Source organism: Eriocheir sinensis, unplaced genomic scaffold (assembly GCF_024679095.1).
Source record: "Eriocheir sinensis breed Jianghai 21 unplaced genomic scaffold, ASM2467909v1 Scaffold1688, whole genome shotgun sequence".
NCBI classification, from domain to species: Eukaryota; Metazoa; Arthropoda; class Malacostraca; order Decapoda; family Varunidae; genus Eriocheir; species Eriocheir sinensis.
Window position 1 is genome coordinate 20,278 of NW_026111059.1, and position 17,672 is coordinate 37,949.

General features: G+C 45.5%; 2 long non-coding RNA genes across 7 annotated transcripts; both read right to left on the bottom strand.

The window, feature by feature from the left end:
* Nucleotides 1–727: 727 nt before the first annotated feature.
* On the bottom strand, nucleotides 728–6,182 carry LOC126990479 (uncharacterized). Of its 2 annotated transcripts, XR_007744399.1 has the most exons (5): nucleotides 4,954–6,182; nucleotides 4,573–4,747; nucleotides 3,487–3,672; nucleotides 2,865–2,965; nucleotides 731–1,780 (listed from the first exon to the last, which is right to left on the bottom strand). It is a non-coding gene; the product is annotated as an uncharacterized LOC126990479 (long non-coding RNA). The 2 variants fall into 2 exon arrangements; XR_007744398.1 differs by having other exon boundaries at nucleotides 728–1,780; nucleotides 2,865–3,672.
* A 550-nt stretch (nucleotides 6,183–6,732) lies between these two features.
* Nucleotides 6,733–15,222, bottom strand: LOC126990480 (uncharacterized). Of its 5 annotated transcripts, none has more exons than XR_007744403.1 (4): nucleotides 14,167–15,222; nucleotides 13,115–13,928; nucleotides 8,026–8,104; nucleotides 6,733–7,808 (listed from the first exon to the last, which is right to left on the bottom strand). It is a non-coding gene; the product is annotated as an uncharacterized LOC126990480 (long non-coding RNA). The 5 variants fall into 5 exon arrangements; XR_007744401.1 differs by having other exon boundaries at nucleotides 13,115–14,047; XR_007744402.1 differs by having other exon boundaries at nucleotides 13,115–14,018; nucleotides 14,138–15,222.
* Nucleotides 15,223–17,672: the final 2,450 nt, after the last annotated feature.

Genomic DNA, 17,672 nt, shown 5'->3' on the forward strand with positions numbered 1-17,672 from the left:
CCTCAACTCCTATGAAAGCCTTGTCAAATAGGTGTTCCTTCAGGTTCATGGTACAGAGGAGGGGTCACACTACCACCAGGGTCATAGAACTACTCCTGGAAATGCCCTAAACTCCTATGAAAGCCTTGTCAAATAGGTGTTTCTACAGGTTCATGGTACAGAGGAGGGGTCACACTACCACCAGGGTCATAGAACTACTACTGGAAATGCCCTAAACTCCTATGAAAGCCTTGTCAAATAGGTGTTTCTTCAGGTTCATGGTACAGAGGAGGGGTCACACTACCACCAGGGTCATAGAACTACCCCTGGAAATATCCACAACTCCGACGAAAGCCTTATCAAAGAGATATTCTAAGTGTATACATTCATAAGTATATACATACACCATCTTGCATTGGCTCATGCTGCCCTCCCGGAGCTCATCTTTAATCCTAGAATCTAGAGTCCGGGTTGATAGGTGGTCTTCTGGACAGCATGTGGGTAGTTTTAAGCCACTCGGCGGCGGCTGAAAAATCCCAGCTTGGTGGCACAGGGCGGGGATTGAACTCACGTTGTCCCAAATGTGGCACCATCATGCTATCCACTCAGCCACCGCCTCCCCCACTGCTCCATCCATGGTAGCGTTGCCCACATGGGTCATCTCAGTGCAGGTAGGACAAGGCTTCTTCACCATGGACGGGCTTGTCAACCTGGTGGAGAGAGAGGTAGGTTAGGGTAGCTTAGGATAGGGTAAGGTAGGTTAGGTAAGGAGGAGAGGCTAGATTTGGCAGGGAGGGAGAGATATGGCAGGGACACAGGCATGGAGAGAGTGATTTGGCAGGGACAGAGGCAGGGAGAGGGAAATATTTGGCAGAGACATGTAAAGAGAGCAGGGGAGGACACAGTGCTGGGAGTTTTAGTAGAGGACCTGGAAACAGTGCTCAGAAGGGAAAGACTCCAATGGTTTGGACATGTAAAGAGAGCAGGGGAGGATACAGTGCTGGGAGTGTTGGAGAGATTGGAGGTAGAAGGAAGGAGACCAGTTGGTAGACCTAGGAAAACGTGGAGAAGGTGTGTACAGGAAGACTTGGAAGTGATGGGATTGGATGAGCATTGGGCAGAAGACAGAGTAGAATGGAGGTAGAAGGAAGGAGACCAGTTGGTAGAGCTAGAAAAACGTGGAGAAGGTGTGTACAGGAAGACTTGGGATTGATAGGACTGTATAAGCATTGGGGGGAAGACAGAGTAGAATGGAGGTAGAAGGAAGGAGACCAGTTGGTAGCCCTAGGAAAACATGGAGAAGGTGTGTACAGGAAGACTTGGGATTGATAGGACTGTATAAGCATTGGGCGGAAGACAGAGTAGAATGGAGGAGAGCCATAAAGCGTCCAACCGCTCAGGAAGATTGAATTAAATGGACCTTAACCTAAATAATGATGATGATAATGACATTGTACTTACCAGGGATTGAGTGGTCATAGTAGTAGTAGTAGAAGTATCAGCTGTCATGGAAGTACTATATAAGGGATTCAATAGTACACATAGTAGCAGTAAAGAGGATTTAATAGTACACATATCAGTATAGAGGATAGTAATAGTAATAGTAGTAGTAGTAGTAGTCTCAGCGATCTCCTTGAGTCCGTCGTCAATGTAGATGCCGTTCCCAACCTCCACCACCTTAGTAACATTGATGTGGCTGAGGTCAACAACATCCGCCGAGCACATCTCATAGAACTCCTTGTCCGTTGCGAGCTTGACCCAGCCGCCAACCTTCAGCCAGCTCGATCTCCGCCGACGCTCCCTGGGAAAGGTCAGGTCAGGTTAGGTTAGGTCGCGGGAGGTCATGGTGGGGTCAAACGAGGGTGGGTTATGTTTTAGGAGGCAATTATAGAAATGGAAAAATCACTGGGGCATTTTTTATATATATATTTTTTTTTGTGTGTGTGTGTGTTTGTGTGTGTGTGTGTGTGTGTGTGTGTGTGTGTGTGTGTGTGTGTGTGTGTGTGTGTAGTGGAAGGCAGGGTACAGGGTTCCTCTTCTTACTAAAACCTTGATTAAAAGAAAATAAATAAATATATATAAATCCTGGGAGTTATTTTATTCTTATGTTATATAAATGATATGTCAATTAGTGTTTCCTATCCACTACTTCTATATGCAGATGACACAGTATATGTATTAGCTGTAACACACAAGGATGCCAAGGAAGTTTGCCTGGAATCCTTTAACAAGTGGATGGCAGAGAACAAGTTATCACATCACTCAGGAAGAACTGAAGCCTTGTTAGTAGTTAGGCTCAAATAGAAAACAAGGGAAAGGGAAAAAAACTCAGTCATATGTAATAACCATACTATTAAGCCAATCTGTGGGTTCATTTACTTCAACAATGACACCTAGTCTTTCCATATGGTCTAATTCCTTCTTAAGTTTATCCCTCAGAGCAACAGGTATTTCTCTAGGAGGGTGAGCCACAGGGACAACACTTGGACCAAACTGTAATTCAACTGTTGGAAAGTTGGAAAGTTGTGTTTAGTGGGTGCAACATCTGTGGTCATATGCCGGAGAGAGACAGAAGGGGAAGGAAGGAAAGTTTTGTTTAGTGGGTGCAACATCTGTGGTCATATGCCGGAGAGAGACAGAAGAGGAAAGGATTATAGGAGAAGGGAACAGACCCCAGGAGACGGGACACAACCCCCGATTAATACCTGGTACCCATTCACTGCTGGGTGGACAGGGGTGTAGGGTATTGGAAAAGCCGCCCAAATTTTTCCACTCTGCCCGGGAATTGAACCCGGGCTCTCTCAATTGTAATCCAAGTAATTTACCTGTACCATCCAGCAGGCATCCCAGTCCCTCAAATACATCAAAGAATTCCTCCAACATACCATTTGCACCATGAATTGTAGGCAATGTCCAGCGCACACCTGTGGTCGATGCATGTGTAGGCATTGGCACCCTTCAGCTGCATGGGCAGAACCTTAGACATCTGTGGGAGAGAGAAAGAGAGAGATTGACAAATAATATAGAGGGAGAGGAAGATAACAGTGAGATACAGGGATTTTAACATGATAATGAGGTTAACCCCGTAGCAGCGATGGGCCAAATTTGTGGCTTTACCGTGTAGCAGCGACAGGCCAAATTTGTGCCATGATATAAACCCCAAAAATTAGATGATACATAACTGATCGCAAATACTTTGATATATATGAAATGGTTTGTGTGAGGGGTGATTTTCTCTCATTTTTCTCGCTTGGAGGGACCATTAAGAAACATGATCCCCGCTGCTACTGGGTTAATATCTGCATTTTTATGAGCGTTTTTTTCAAGTTCATTGCACAGAGGAAGGGTCAGACTACCACCAGGGTCATTAAACTACCCCTGGAAATGCCCCAAACACCTATGAAAGCCTTGTCAAGTATTTTTTCTACAACAAAGGAGACAGCTCAAGGGCACACACAAAAAAGGAAACTATATTAAAAAAGCCTGCTACTCGCTGCTCCCAAATACCATGTGTCAATTCCTGTGCAGATGACAAAAACCTGGATCTTCAAGTCCCTCCCTGTCTTAGCCTGTGGGGGTAGTCTCAACGCCCTGCCCCTGCTGTGGGTGGTGTGGGGGGGGGTGTGGGGGTCTGGTGCAGGGCCCACAGCTCCACCGTCAGGCTCAGGGGGGAGTCTCCAGGTCTGACAGGTGCTGGGGGGTGAAGGCACCATATCAGAACACTCCTTACCCTGAGAGCATGTCAAGATATGTAACACAGCAACATTCAGTAGATATGTACCATTAAAACCTCTCTTGAACCCAGCCATTAAAACCTCTTGTAAACCCAGCTATTAAAACCTCTTGTAAGCCCAGCTATTAAAACCTCTTGTAAACCCAGCTATTAAAACCTCTTGTAAACCCAGCTATTAAAACCTCTTGTAAACCCAGCTATTAAAACTTCTTGTAAACCCACCAATTAAACCTTCTTGTAAACCCAGCTATTAAAACCTCTTTTAAACCCAGCTATTAAAACCTCTTTTAAACCCAGCTATTAAAACCTCTTGTAAACCCAGCCATTAAAACCTCTCTTGAACCCAGCCATTAAAACCTCTCTTGAACCCAGCCATTAAAACCTCTCTTGAACCCAGCCATTAAAACCTCTTGTAAACCCAGCCATTAAAACCTCTTGTAAACCCAGCCATTAAAACCTCTCTTGAACCCAGCCATTAAAACCTCTCTTGAACCCAGCCATTAAAACCTCTTGTAAACCCAGCCATTAAAACCTCTTGAACCCAGCCATTAAAACCTCTCTTGAACCCAGCCATTAAAACCTCTCTTGAACCCAGCCATTAAAACCTCTCTTGAACCCAGCCATTAAAACCTCTCTTGAACCCAGCCATTAAAACCTCTCTTGAACCCAGCCATTAAAACCTCTCTTGAACCCAGCTATTAAAACCTCTTGTAAACCCAGCTATTAAAACCTCTTGTAAATCCAGCTATTAAAACCTCTTGTAAACCCACCCATTAAAACCACTTGTAAACCCAGCTATTAAAACCTCTTTTAAACCCAGCTATTAAAACCTCTTGTAAACCCAGCCATTAAAATCTTACCTTATCGCTTGTGTGAGTCTTCCCCTGCATAGGAACAGCTGCGTCATCCAGGGGTAGACCAGGGAATCAACCACTCATATCCACAGTAGACCAGGCAATCAACCACTCCTCCAGGGGCCGGTAGACCAGGAATTCAACCACTCAGCGGATGACCAGTGTTGTGTAGCTCTCCAGTCTGAAATCGAGGGAGTTTGTAACCTAACCGATCATGGATATTAATCAGTGTTTTTACTCAAAGACAAACTGTGTGCGATGAACATTCAGCGACTCGGAAATAATCACTGGATATTTACGACACAATAACAAAAATATCCGAAGCCACACCTGAACCATGGGATACCTGCGACATTATCAGTAAAGGCAATTAGGACACTCACTCACCAGGACGTCTCAGAACAAGTGCGCCGAGGACTATTATGGAGGCTAACATGGCGGTAGTCCGGGGCGTGGAACCTCATCAACCGTAGCGGTGTGTTCTGTGGTTGAGGCTCGGCCGTGGAGGTTTCTTGTAGACCCGGGTGGATGTGGTAATGCCCGGGTGGAGCAGCAACGGCCGTAGAGGGTTGGGATGTACACTGTAGACTCTTATGTATACTGTAGAGTCTTATACTGTAGAGTCTTCCGTGGCAAACGTTGCCCGTTCTTTACTAACTAGAGAGAGAGAAAGACACAGAGAGAGATTGAGAGATAGAGAGACAGACAGAGAGAGAGATTGAGAGAGAGAGACAGAGCAACACACACACACACAGACGTACGCACAGTGCAGTGAGGGAGAATTAAGCAACACACACACACAGACGTACACAGTGCTGGGAGGGAGAATTAAGCAACACACACACACAGACGTACGCACAGTGCAGTGAGGGAGAATTAAGCAACACACACACACAGACGTACACAGTGCTGGGAGGGAGAATTAAGCAACACACACACACACACAGACGTACACAGTGCAGTGAGGGAGAATTAAGCAACACACACACACACACAGACGTACACAGTGCAGTGAGGGAGAATTAAGCAACACACACACACAGACGTACACAGTGCTGGGAGGGAGGAAGGACAGGCAGCATGGCGGTACATTGTTTATTACGGAACGAAATTCGCGTTACAGCTGCAAGGTGCTCTCAACCACAATGCCTTACAAAACCAGCAGTAGTTACCTCCTCCTGCTGCAGCGACCTCCCCAAGACGGAGGGCCCCCAGACCCCGCCCAGCGAGGATGCGCCTCCCCGGCCACCTGGTCAAAGCCTGGTCAACCAGTCAGCCAGAGAGGTGCGCCCCCGCCGACAGGGCCCAGAAGCCTTCCGCATCGGGCGGGTCACCACAGCCGCCTCTTCTTGCTGCTCAGGAACACAACAGGCTAAAAGGCAACAGTTACACACACGGACATATAAAAAAAAGAAATCCTAACCGACATCTCAGAGGGAGACGCCCAAAGACGGCAGACTCAAACGCAGAACGGAAAACACCCGTTCTGTGAAAGAGCCAACCGTTGTACCCCTAACACCCTAGGCCCCACCAGCCTCCTCCTGTGAGGAAAACTGGTCCTCAGTTTGGGCAGCTCGTAAGGAGCTACCCTGACGGCAAAGCTGTAACACAGACTGGCCCGCACAACTCCGCCGCCTAAACTATCACCTTGCCAGACCTCCCTACGGGAGAATCTGACATCTATCTGCGCGTCTTTCAAGCGTTGCTCCGACTCCCTACCCGCCCGACCACCCGTCCGCCCGCCCGTTCCCACGTACGCCCGCCCGTCCGCCCATCCGCCCCCCGCCCCCTACCCGCCCGCAAGCGTGCGAGCAGAGGTACGACGAGCGTCAGTGCGGCGGAACGTAGCGTACGGGTTCCGTGCGTTCGTACGTGTGGCCGTACGGTTCAGCGTGAACGCTGCTGCCTGCCTACCTGACCGAGGGTGGGGTGCCCGCCCGACAACCTGACCGCAAGGTGGCCTGCCTACCTATCTGATGGCCCGACTTACAGCCTGACCACCAGATAGCTTGCCTGTCACCTGCTAGCCTGACTGCCAGGTGGCACACCCGCCCGTCGGCCTGATGGACAGACGGCCACGCCCATGCCTTCCTGACACAGTGATTAGCTAAGTCCCCCGACAACAACCCACACAAAATTAGACAATAACACAAAAAAATATCTCACACACCCTACATAACCTGCACCGTAGTGCTACCCCAAACCTCAGCAGCTCCCGCGTTGCACACCGCCACCGCCGTTGGTCGCCCGGCAGCATCCACCCAGCAGGGACAACAGCTAAAGAGCTAGGGAGGAAGGGGGTTATGGGGAAAAAAACATACATAGAAATGAAATCCTAGCAGTCACACAGCAACACACAGCAAAAGGTCAAACACACGGCAGGCCTGCCATCACACACACAAACACACACAGCACACACTAAACCAAATACCGTGGATATACCGTAGTGACGTGATGTGATGTCCTCGCTGCACGCGCCTCTGGACTGCCACACACACACACACGCTAGCTATTGGGTATAAACACACGGGAAAAAGGCATAGAAAAAAAAGACATCCTAAATAAAATAACACACACAAGCACTCAGCGGGGGTTTGGGGAGGCAGACGGAGGAGGGCCAGCATGGGAAAGGGGAATCGCCCTGCCCAGGAGATGGATATGGTCTTGGCACCCCCCCCCTGGCGTGAAGGTTTACCCAACACACCAGGCGGTAAGGCTCGACACAACCCAAATCCCAGGAGGCTCATCCCCCAACCCACTTCCAGCCCACCAACCATTCTACCCCACCCTCCCTTACCCACTAAGTACCCACAGACATACACCAAAAAAAAGACTCCACTCCCATCAGACTCCTTGGAAGAAGGCAGCCTGATCCACCTAATAAAAAAGCCAGGCTCAACCGTACGGAAGAGTCTGGCAAAACGTCGGCGGAGACAACGCGAAAGGCAACGCCTGGCCAAGCAGAGCCCGACCGCTCTGACCCCCGGAAGAGAGGCCAGAGTAGCTAGAGTCGGCTTCCTCCTACGGAGAAAACCGACAAAAAAACTTCAGACATCTCGGAGGGAGACCGTCTGAAGGTGGAAGACTCAAACGCAGAACGGAATCACACCCGTTCTGTGAAAGAGCCAACCGTTGTTACACCTAACACCCTAACACCCTAACACCCTACACCAGCTAAACAAACACCCTACACCCTGACGTGCTGCTCCCGCGCTGCGCCGATGCTCTCCACTTACGCGCCTCTGAAAGAACAAGACCGACTTAGACACAACCCAGGAGACTGACGGAGAATTAGACACAAGATGAAAATTATACAAGAGCAACAGTATTTAATGATCTCGTTATTTGACTGATTATCATTTCATTACTATTATTGGTATTGTTATATTCATTACTATTATTGGTATTATTATATTCATTACTATTATTGGTATGATCATAATCATTGTCATTGTTTACCTGGGCGCCAGAGGATACAGGCAAAGGGTGACACACACGGCCACCTCCATCAACGTGTCTCTCCAGGCGGGGCAACACGCTGGAAGTACAGGGAGACTCAGACATGCGGAGAGGCAGCGGCAGAGACATCCAGACATCTTGGCTCAGACACAGGTGGCTGCTCCATTAACCCGGTAGCAGCGACGGGCCAAGTTTGTGGCTTTACCGTGTAGCAGCGATGGGCCAAGTTTGTGCCATGATATTTAAACCCCCCAAAATTGATGATGCATAATCTGATCACAAATGCTTTGATATATATTATGAAATGGTTTGTGTGTCCAAACTCCTTATGCAAGAGTTAAGAACATAAGGAGTCTGCAAGAGGCTGGTTAGGTTATACAAGGCCATGGCTTTATCTAACCTCTTCTTGAATGTATCTATGGTATTGGCACCCACAACATGGCCCCCAAGCCTGTTCCACTCTTCCACCACTCTGTTAGTAAACCAATTCTTGCCTATGTCTTTGTTGAATCTGAATTTGTCTAACTTAAAACCATTGCCACGCGTCCTACCTGGCTCTTTTACTATCAAAATCTTATTGACATCCCCTTTATTAAATCCCTTCATCCATTTATACACTTCGATCAAGTCTCCTCGCAACCTTCGCCTTTCTAGCGAGTGTAGATTTAACTGCTTCAGCCTGTCTTCATAAGGCAAGTTTCTCACCCCCTGAATCATCTTTGTCATCCTCCTCTGTACAGATTCTAACACCTTGATATCCATTCTATAGTAGGGGGACCAGAACTGAACCGCATAATCGAGATGAGGTCTAACTAGTGCTAAGTAAAGTTTGAGGATGACTTCAGCGCTCCTATTGCTTACGCTCCTTGAGATGAAACCAAGTACTCTGTTGGCCCAATTTTTGGCCTGAATGCATTGAGCCCTAGGACGGAGGTCAGCGCTCACTAGGACTCCTAAGTCTCTCTCAAGCCCAGACCTGCTTAGAGGAGTGCCATTTAAGGAGTAATTGTGTGAGGGATGATTCCTACCTACACTCGGAATGCTACACTTCCCGACATTGAATTCCATCTGCCACTTCCCCGCCCAATCATATAGTCTGTCAAGCTCATCCTGGAGAACGGTAGCGTCCCTGTCTGATTGGATTACCGATCTTGGTATCATCTGTGAACTTGCTGGCATCACTACTAATTCCTGTCCAAGTCATTGATGTAAATAATAAAAAGCAGAGGACCCAGCACCGACCCCTGAGGGACTCCACTCGTAACACTGCCCCATTCAGATTTTTTACCACTGATTTGCACTCTCTGTTTCCTACCACTGAGCCACGCCCTGATCCAGTTCAAAACTTTACCAGCTACGCCGTGAGCCTGTAATTTTAGTAATAGCCGGTGATGAGGGACTTTGTTGAACGCTTTACTGAAATCTAGATACATTATGTCATAGTTTTCATCTCGGTCAACCGCCTCTATTACTTTAGTGTAGAAGGACAGGTTAGTAAGGCAAGACCTATCCTTTGTGAACCTATGCTGTGAATCATGAATTAAATTATGCTTTTCTAGATGGTCCAGAATGCTCCCAGCTATAATTTGTGGCTTTACCATGTAGCAGCGACGGGCCAAATTTGTGGCTTTACTGTGAAGCAGCGATGGGCCAAATTTGTGGCTTTACCGTGTAGCAGCGACGGGCCAAATTTGTGCCATGATTTAAACTCCCCAAAATAGATGATGCATAATCTGATCACAAATGCTTTGATATATATTATGAAATGGTTTGTGTGAGGGTGATTTTTTAAAATTTTTCTCGCTTGGAGGGACCATTAAGAAACATGATCCCTGCTGCTACCACCGGGTTAAGGTCAACAAAATTGTAATGCCAAAATTTAATTAAGTATGGGAAAGATAGAAATTAGGGAGGATAAGTAGTTTTAAGTATTTTTAAGAATGTATAAATTCCATCTCTGTCTCTTCCATACTTAATTGAATTTTTCTTAAACTAAAAATGGTCAAATCATCACTGATCTCCTCTATTATGCATATATAATCATTTTTGCAATTCCTAACATTATATATCCATTTGAATAATTTTTCACACATATACAAATACTACTTACATATACCCTATACTGTCCAACCCCTTATGCAAGAGTTAACCAACATCTTCATTCTTTCATCCCTATACTGTCCAACCCCTTATGCAAGAGTTAACCAACATCTTCATTCTTTCATCCCTATACTGTCCAACCCCTTATGCAAGAGTTAACCAGCATCTTCATTCTTTCATCCCTATACTGTCCAAACCCATTATGCAAGAGTTAACCAACATCTTCATTCTTTCATCCTTATACTGTCCAACCCCTTATGCAAGAGTTAACCATCATCTTCATTCTTTCATCCCTATACTGTCCAACCCCTTATGCAAGAGTTAACCAGCATCTTCATTCTTTCATCCCTATACTGTCCAAACCCATTATGCAAGATTTATCCAACATCTTCATTCTTTCATCCCTATACTGTCCAACCCCTTATGCAAGAGTTAACCATCATCTTCATTCTTTCATCCCAATACTGTCCAACCCCTTATGCAAGAGTTAACCAGCATCTTCATTCTTTCATCCCTATACTGTCCAACCCCTTATGCAAGAGTTAACCAGCATCTTCATTCTTTCATCCCTATACTGTCCAAACCCATTATGCAAGAGTTAACCAGCATCTTCATTCTTTCATCCCTATACTGTCCAACCCCTTATGCAAGAGTTAACCAGCATCTTCATTCTTTCATCTCTATACTGTCCAACCCCTTATGCAAGAGTTAACCAGCATCTTCATTCTTTCATCCCTATACTGTCCAACCCCTTATGCAAGAGTTAACCAGCATCTTCATTCTTTCATCCCTATACTGTCCAAACCCCTTATGCAAGAGTTAACCAACATCTTCATTCTTTCATCCCTATACTGTCCAAACCCCTTATGCAAGAGTTAACCAACATCTTCATTCTTTCATCCCTATACTGTCCAAACCCCTTATGCAAGAGTTAACCAGCATCTTCATTCTTTCATCCCTATACTGTCCAAACCCCTTATGCAAGAGTTAACCAGCATCTTCATTCTTTCATCCCTATACTGTCCAAACCCATTATGCAAGAGTTAACCAACATCTTCATTCTTTCATCCCTATACTGTCCAAACCCATTATGCAAGAGTTAACCAACATCTTCATTCTTTCATCCCTATACTGTCCAAACCCATTATGCAAGAGTTAACCAGCATCTTCATTCTTTCATCCCTATACTGTCCAAACCCATTATGCAAGAGTTAACCAACATCTTCATTCTTTCATCCCTATACTGTCCAAACCCATTATGCAAGAGTTAACCAACATCTTCATTCTTTCATCCCTTACACTGGTAAACTCTGAAGCAGCCTTCCTGTGTCTATATCTCCTCCTGCTTTTGACTTGAATTCTCTCACGAGGAATGACATATCGAGACACCTCTCCTCCCGAAACTGACCTCTCTTTCAGCCGCTCATAACTTTTGTCTCTGAAGGAGCAGCAATTAACCCAAGAACATCGCCAGACCCTTTTCTGGGGTTTCACAAGTCATGGCTGTGGTACGGTGGACCCTAAAAAGGGCTCGCCATAAAACCCCTGATTCAAGCTAATTGTAGGTGGTTGTGGCATACCGCAACCCACCATGCATGATAAGTGGTGCAGTAAGGTCACGGCAGACTGAATTAGCTATCCATACAGTAATCACTCGTCAAATTCTTTAAAGTAGACAACAAGCGACTCTCGGCTAAATGCCACGCGTCACAAGACTGTTTATTTTGTGACAAACACCACACAGAGTGGAGTTTGAGTAAAAGAAATATTCTTAATGGCTTTATGGTTATGAGAGGAGCAAGTGCTCTGATGTACGTTCCATGCTCTTTTCTTAGTCTCAAAATGCAGTGTAATTTTGCCATTTCTCGGCCACTTCTCGGCTTTCCCATTGCCGACGCCCACGGGTTAAGCCCTTCCCGGCGGAGGATCTATATAGAGACGTTTGGAAATTGGGACTTTTTGTCGGCGCGTCTGTGTATAGACGTTTGCTCTCATTTGCCCTCATTAGATAGTATCATGGCGCCACTATAAACACTCGCCTGCGCCAGAACGGGCTGGGCCGACCCCCCCAAAAAAATAGAAGATTCCTTACTACTGACAAAATGAACAAAATAAATTATTATTAGGCATCTCAAACCCCTGGACACTTGCCAACATTGCCTCTCAAGGACAGTCACCCTTGTGCCTTGTTGGATATGTGTAATGCCCCGACGAGCTTCTTTTCTAAATCCTTCCTATTTCTCAACACGTCCTCTGCGTGTATCGAAATAACACGAGAAATTAATCAAGATCAGGGTATTCGCCGGCTGCCTGGGATTGAACCCGCGACCAGCGTGACGGGAGAGCCACTCCTTACCGAGTCGGCCAAAGAGGTACCCCCCTGGCTAAGTGGGTTATGGGAGGCTCGTTCATCAGGCCGTCGCCGCACTACATATGCAACGCACATCAGCTGACACTGGGAATTTTTGCATTTTTCCTAGTTTCTTTTATTATATATTATTATAGTCTATCATGTCGAGGAGTAAGAGACCTCTTGAGCCGGAGGAAATGACTCCTTTGGCAGCTGAGGATATAGATGCTGATTTTTTTGGATGATTTTGATGATCCTGACTCGTGTACCATCAGTGGTTACACTCTAAACCTTCATTTGAATGTATCAATATACATATAACCAGTCCAACTTAACCCTTTCATTGCTAAACGCTTGCAGTGGGCGTTAGGCGTATTTGCTGGTGGTGCTAAACGCTCACTGCGACCACCAGCCGCACTAAAATCTCCCGTGTATGAGAGTGTTCCAACACTAATTCTCACAACACAGGATTGACAAGTGAGTGTTTTCTACTAAACTTGGTGGAAAATCATGTCAGCCCTGCTGCCGGGAAGGGGTTAACGGGCTTTTTCTAAACCTATTTTCTCATTGCCCTAGAGTGGTTTCTTTAGCTGTAAAAAACAATATCCATTATCCACACAACTATATCAAAATGCTTACCGGTCTCCCCAGCTGAAGAGGTCACGGACAGAGGAGGTCATGTGCGCCTCCCCAAACCCATGTCCCCGGCGTCCATCTCCCGGAACACTGCCACACAAACAAACGCTAGCTATGGGTATAAAAAAAGATTACGTGCAAAAAGTTCACACACAAAAATACATCCTAACAAAATAATAGTGCGAAGGCATACCGCCAACGCACACACACACACAATCATACGACAGGCCTGCCATTCACACACAGACGCACACACAAGAGAACCCACTTAACCAAACCGTTGGTGTCGTCGCGATGAGTCCTCTGCATGGTCCGTCCGCGGCATCCTGCAAAAACAGAGAGGCATATTAGAAAAGGGAACATTAAGGGCCGCTTCCACAGTCCATCACAATCTTTGTAACACTCCCGAACCAAGCTATAGAATCCCATACTGTTCAAAATGGCGCGGTCTTCGATGACACACTAAATACAAAGAGCTTTTCCTGTATTGTGTCGTCAAATTTGTGGACTTGAATATAAACAGGATCTCAGCTTACTCATCTCCCTTCTCTTCCCTTTCCTTCATATCATAAACACAGCTTTTCCTGTATAGTCTTGTCAAATTTGTGAACTTGAATATAAACAGGATCTCGGCTCACTCGTCTCCCAATCTCATCTCCCTTCTCTTCCCTTTCCTTCGTATCACGACAATATAAGACCTTTCCTGTATAGTCTTGTCAAATTTGTGAACTTGAATATAAACAGGATCTCGGCTCACTCGTCTCCTAATCTCATCTCCCTTCTCCTCCCTTTCCTTCGTAGCATAAACACACAAGACCTTTCCTGTATAGTCTCGTCAAACTTGTGAACTTGAATATAAACACCATCTCGGCTCACTCGTCTCCTAATCTCATCTCCCTTCTCCTCCCTTTCCTTCGTAGCATAAACACACAAGACCTTTCCTGTATAGTCTTGTCAAATTTGTGAACTTGAATATAAACAGGATCTCAGCTCACTCGTCTCCTAATCTCATCTCCCTTCTCCAACCTTTCCTACGTACCATAAACACACAAGACCTTTCCTGTATAGTCTCGTCAAATTTGTGAACTTGAATATAAACTCCAGACACTGTACAAGGAAATTTCGAAGGCTCTGGTATTGGTTTTGGAGCTTACTAACCCATCATGAGGAACTGTGAAACTGGGCCTTAGACACAGATGCAGAATTATAGCCATGCAAAAGGCAAATTACTTATATATAGTGCATGAAACTGGCCATCACGGGGAGTTAACTTATGGCAAAATATATTACTAACCCCGGAAATTAAGTGAGACTGAAAATTTAAAGAAGCATTATGTGAGAGAGCACCGTGCAGGGCTTAGTAACAAGGATTTCGGTTAATTTACATTCACGTACGGATTGAGATATCGGCAAGGCTTGAAGCTGCCGATATCTTTACATGGAAGAGGCGCCTGGCTGGGACGGACGATTATACAGGGACAAAGCAAACTAGGACTGACAATTATACAGTGACAAAACAAACTAGGATTGACAATTATACAGTGACAAAACTAACTAGCAAGCAGAGCCGGGCACCACAAACACACTGGAAGGAACCTTGAGCGATAGATAACTTAGACATTACTTAAAAGGAAGGAAGGGATGAAGATAGACAGAGGAGGAGGAGAAGGAGGAAGAGAGAGAATGGACGATAGGAAATTGCATGCAAGATTTGACCACCAGAAAGAATGTCACTCAAAGGATAACTTAGACATTAATTAAAAGGAGGGAAGGGATGAAGATATATATATATAGAGAGAGGAGGAGGAGGAGGAGGAGGAGAGAGAATGGACGACAGGGAAATGAGATGCAAGATTTGACCACCATAAAGAATTATAAACGTTAATTAAGCAAAAGATAACTTATTTATTAAAAGGAAGGAAGGGATGAAGATAGACAGAGAGGAGGAGGAGGAGGAGGAGGAGGAGGAGAGAGTAAACTTAAGACTAAAAACAATCACTTGATATCATTTAGTATTCCATAATGTTGCCGAGCTCTGCACACTAGTCACTCCCAATGATTAGACAGCTAACCAGTGATAGCCTATCCTCACTAACACACTGAGGACATATGTTGACCTAAATTGACCTATCTATCTTGGTGTGACTCTCCGTGATGTCTCCCCTGCTTGACCCGGCATCTCCGCGGTCCCACACGAGTCCGGCCTCTGTCACGGCAGCTCTGGGAAGACAAAACATATCTGACAGAAAACATACTGCATGACACACGAGGCTGGTCCATATACATACTGCATGACACACGAGGCTGGTCCATATACATACTGCATGACACACGAGGCTGGTCCATATACATACTGCATGACACACGAGGCTGGTCCATATACATACTGCATGACACACGAGGCTGGTCCATCTACATACTGCATGACATTCTCTCCAGTGACTCTCTCTATCATCTCTTTTTCTCTCCCTCTCCTGTGTCTCTCTCTCTCTCTACATACACCTGTCAACATCCATCACCATTAAGCCAACACATCCATCACCATTAAGTCAATACCCCCATCACCATTAAGCCAACACATCCATCACCATTAAGCCAACACATCCATCACCATTAAGCCAACACATCCATCACCATTAAGCCAACACATCCATCACCATTAAGCCAACACATCCATCACCATTAAGCCAACACATCCATCACCATTAAGCCAACACATCCATCACCATTAAGCCAACACATCCATCACCATTAAGCCAACACATCCATCACCATTAAGCCAACACATCCATCACCATTAAGCCAACACATCCATCACCATTAAGCCAACACATCCATCACCATTAAGCCAACACATCCATCACCATTAAGCCAACACATCCATCACCATTAAGCCAACACATCCATCACCATTAAGCCAACACATCCATCACCATTAAGCCAACACATCCATCACCATTAAGCCAACACATCCATCACCATTAAGCCAACACATCCATCACCATTAAGCCAACACATCCATCACCATTAAGCCAACACATCCATCACCATTAAGCCAACACATCCATCACCATTAAGCCAACACATCCATCACCATTAAGTCAATACCCCCATCACCATTAAGCCAACACATCCATCACCATTAAGCCAACACATCCATCACCATTAAGTCAATACATCCATCACCATTAAGCCAACACATCCATCACCATTAAGCCAACACATCCATCACCATTAAGTCAATACCACCATCACCATTAAGCCAACACATCCATCACCATTAAGCCAACACATCCATCACCATTAAGCCAACACATCCATCACCATTAAGCCAACACATCCATCACCATTAAGCCAACACATCCATCACCATTAAGCCAACACATCCATCACCATTAAGCCAACACATCCATCACCATTAAGTCAATACACCCATCACCATTAAGCCAACACATCCATCACCATTAAGCCAACACATCCATCACCATTAAGCCAACACATCCATCACCATTAAGCCAACACATCCATCACCATTAAGCCAACACATCCATCACCATTAAGCCAACACATCCATCACCATTAAGCCAACACATCCATCACCATTAAGCCAACACATCCATCACCATTAAGCCAACACATCCATCACCATTAAGCCAACACATCCATCACCATTAAGCCAACACATCCATCACCATTAAGCCAACACATCCATCACCATTAAGCCAACACATCCATCACCATTAAGCCAACACATCCATCACCATTAAGCCAACACATCCATCACCATTAAGTCAACACATCCATCACCATTAAGCCAACACATCCATCACCATTAAGCCAACACATCCATCACCATTAAGCCAACACATCCATCACCATTAAGCCAACACATCAATCACCATTAAGACAAGACCCCAATAACCATTAAGCCAACACATCAATCACCATTAAGCCAACACATCCATCACCATTAAGCCAACACATCCATCACCATTAAGCCAACACATCCATCACCATTAAGCCAACACATCCATCACCATTAAGCCAACACATCCATCACCATTAAGCCAACACATCCATCACCATTAAGCCAACACATCCATCACCATTAAGCCAACACATCCATCACCATTAAGCCAACACATCCATCACCATTAAGCCAACACATCCATCACCATTAAGCCAACACATCCATCACCATTAAGCCAACACATCCATCACCATTAAGCCAACACATCCATCACCATTAAGCCAACACATCCATCACCATTAAGCCAACACATCCATCACCATTAAGCCAACACCGCCATCACCATTAAGCCAACACATCCATCACCATTAAGCCAACACATCCATCACCATTAAGCCAACACATCCATCACCATTAAGCCAACACATCCATCACCATTAAGTCAATACCCCATCACCATTAAGCCAACACATCCATCACCATTAAGCCAACACATCCATCACCATTAAGCCAACACATCCATCACCATTAAGCCAACACATCCATCACCATTAAGCCAACACATCCATCACCATTAAGCCAACACATCCA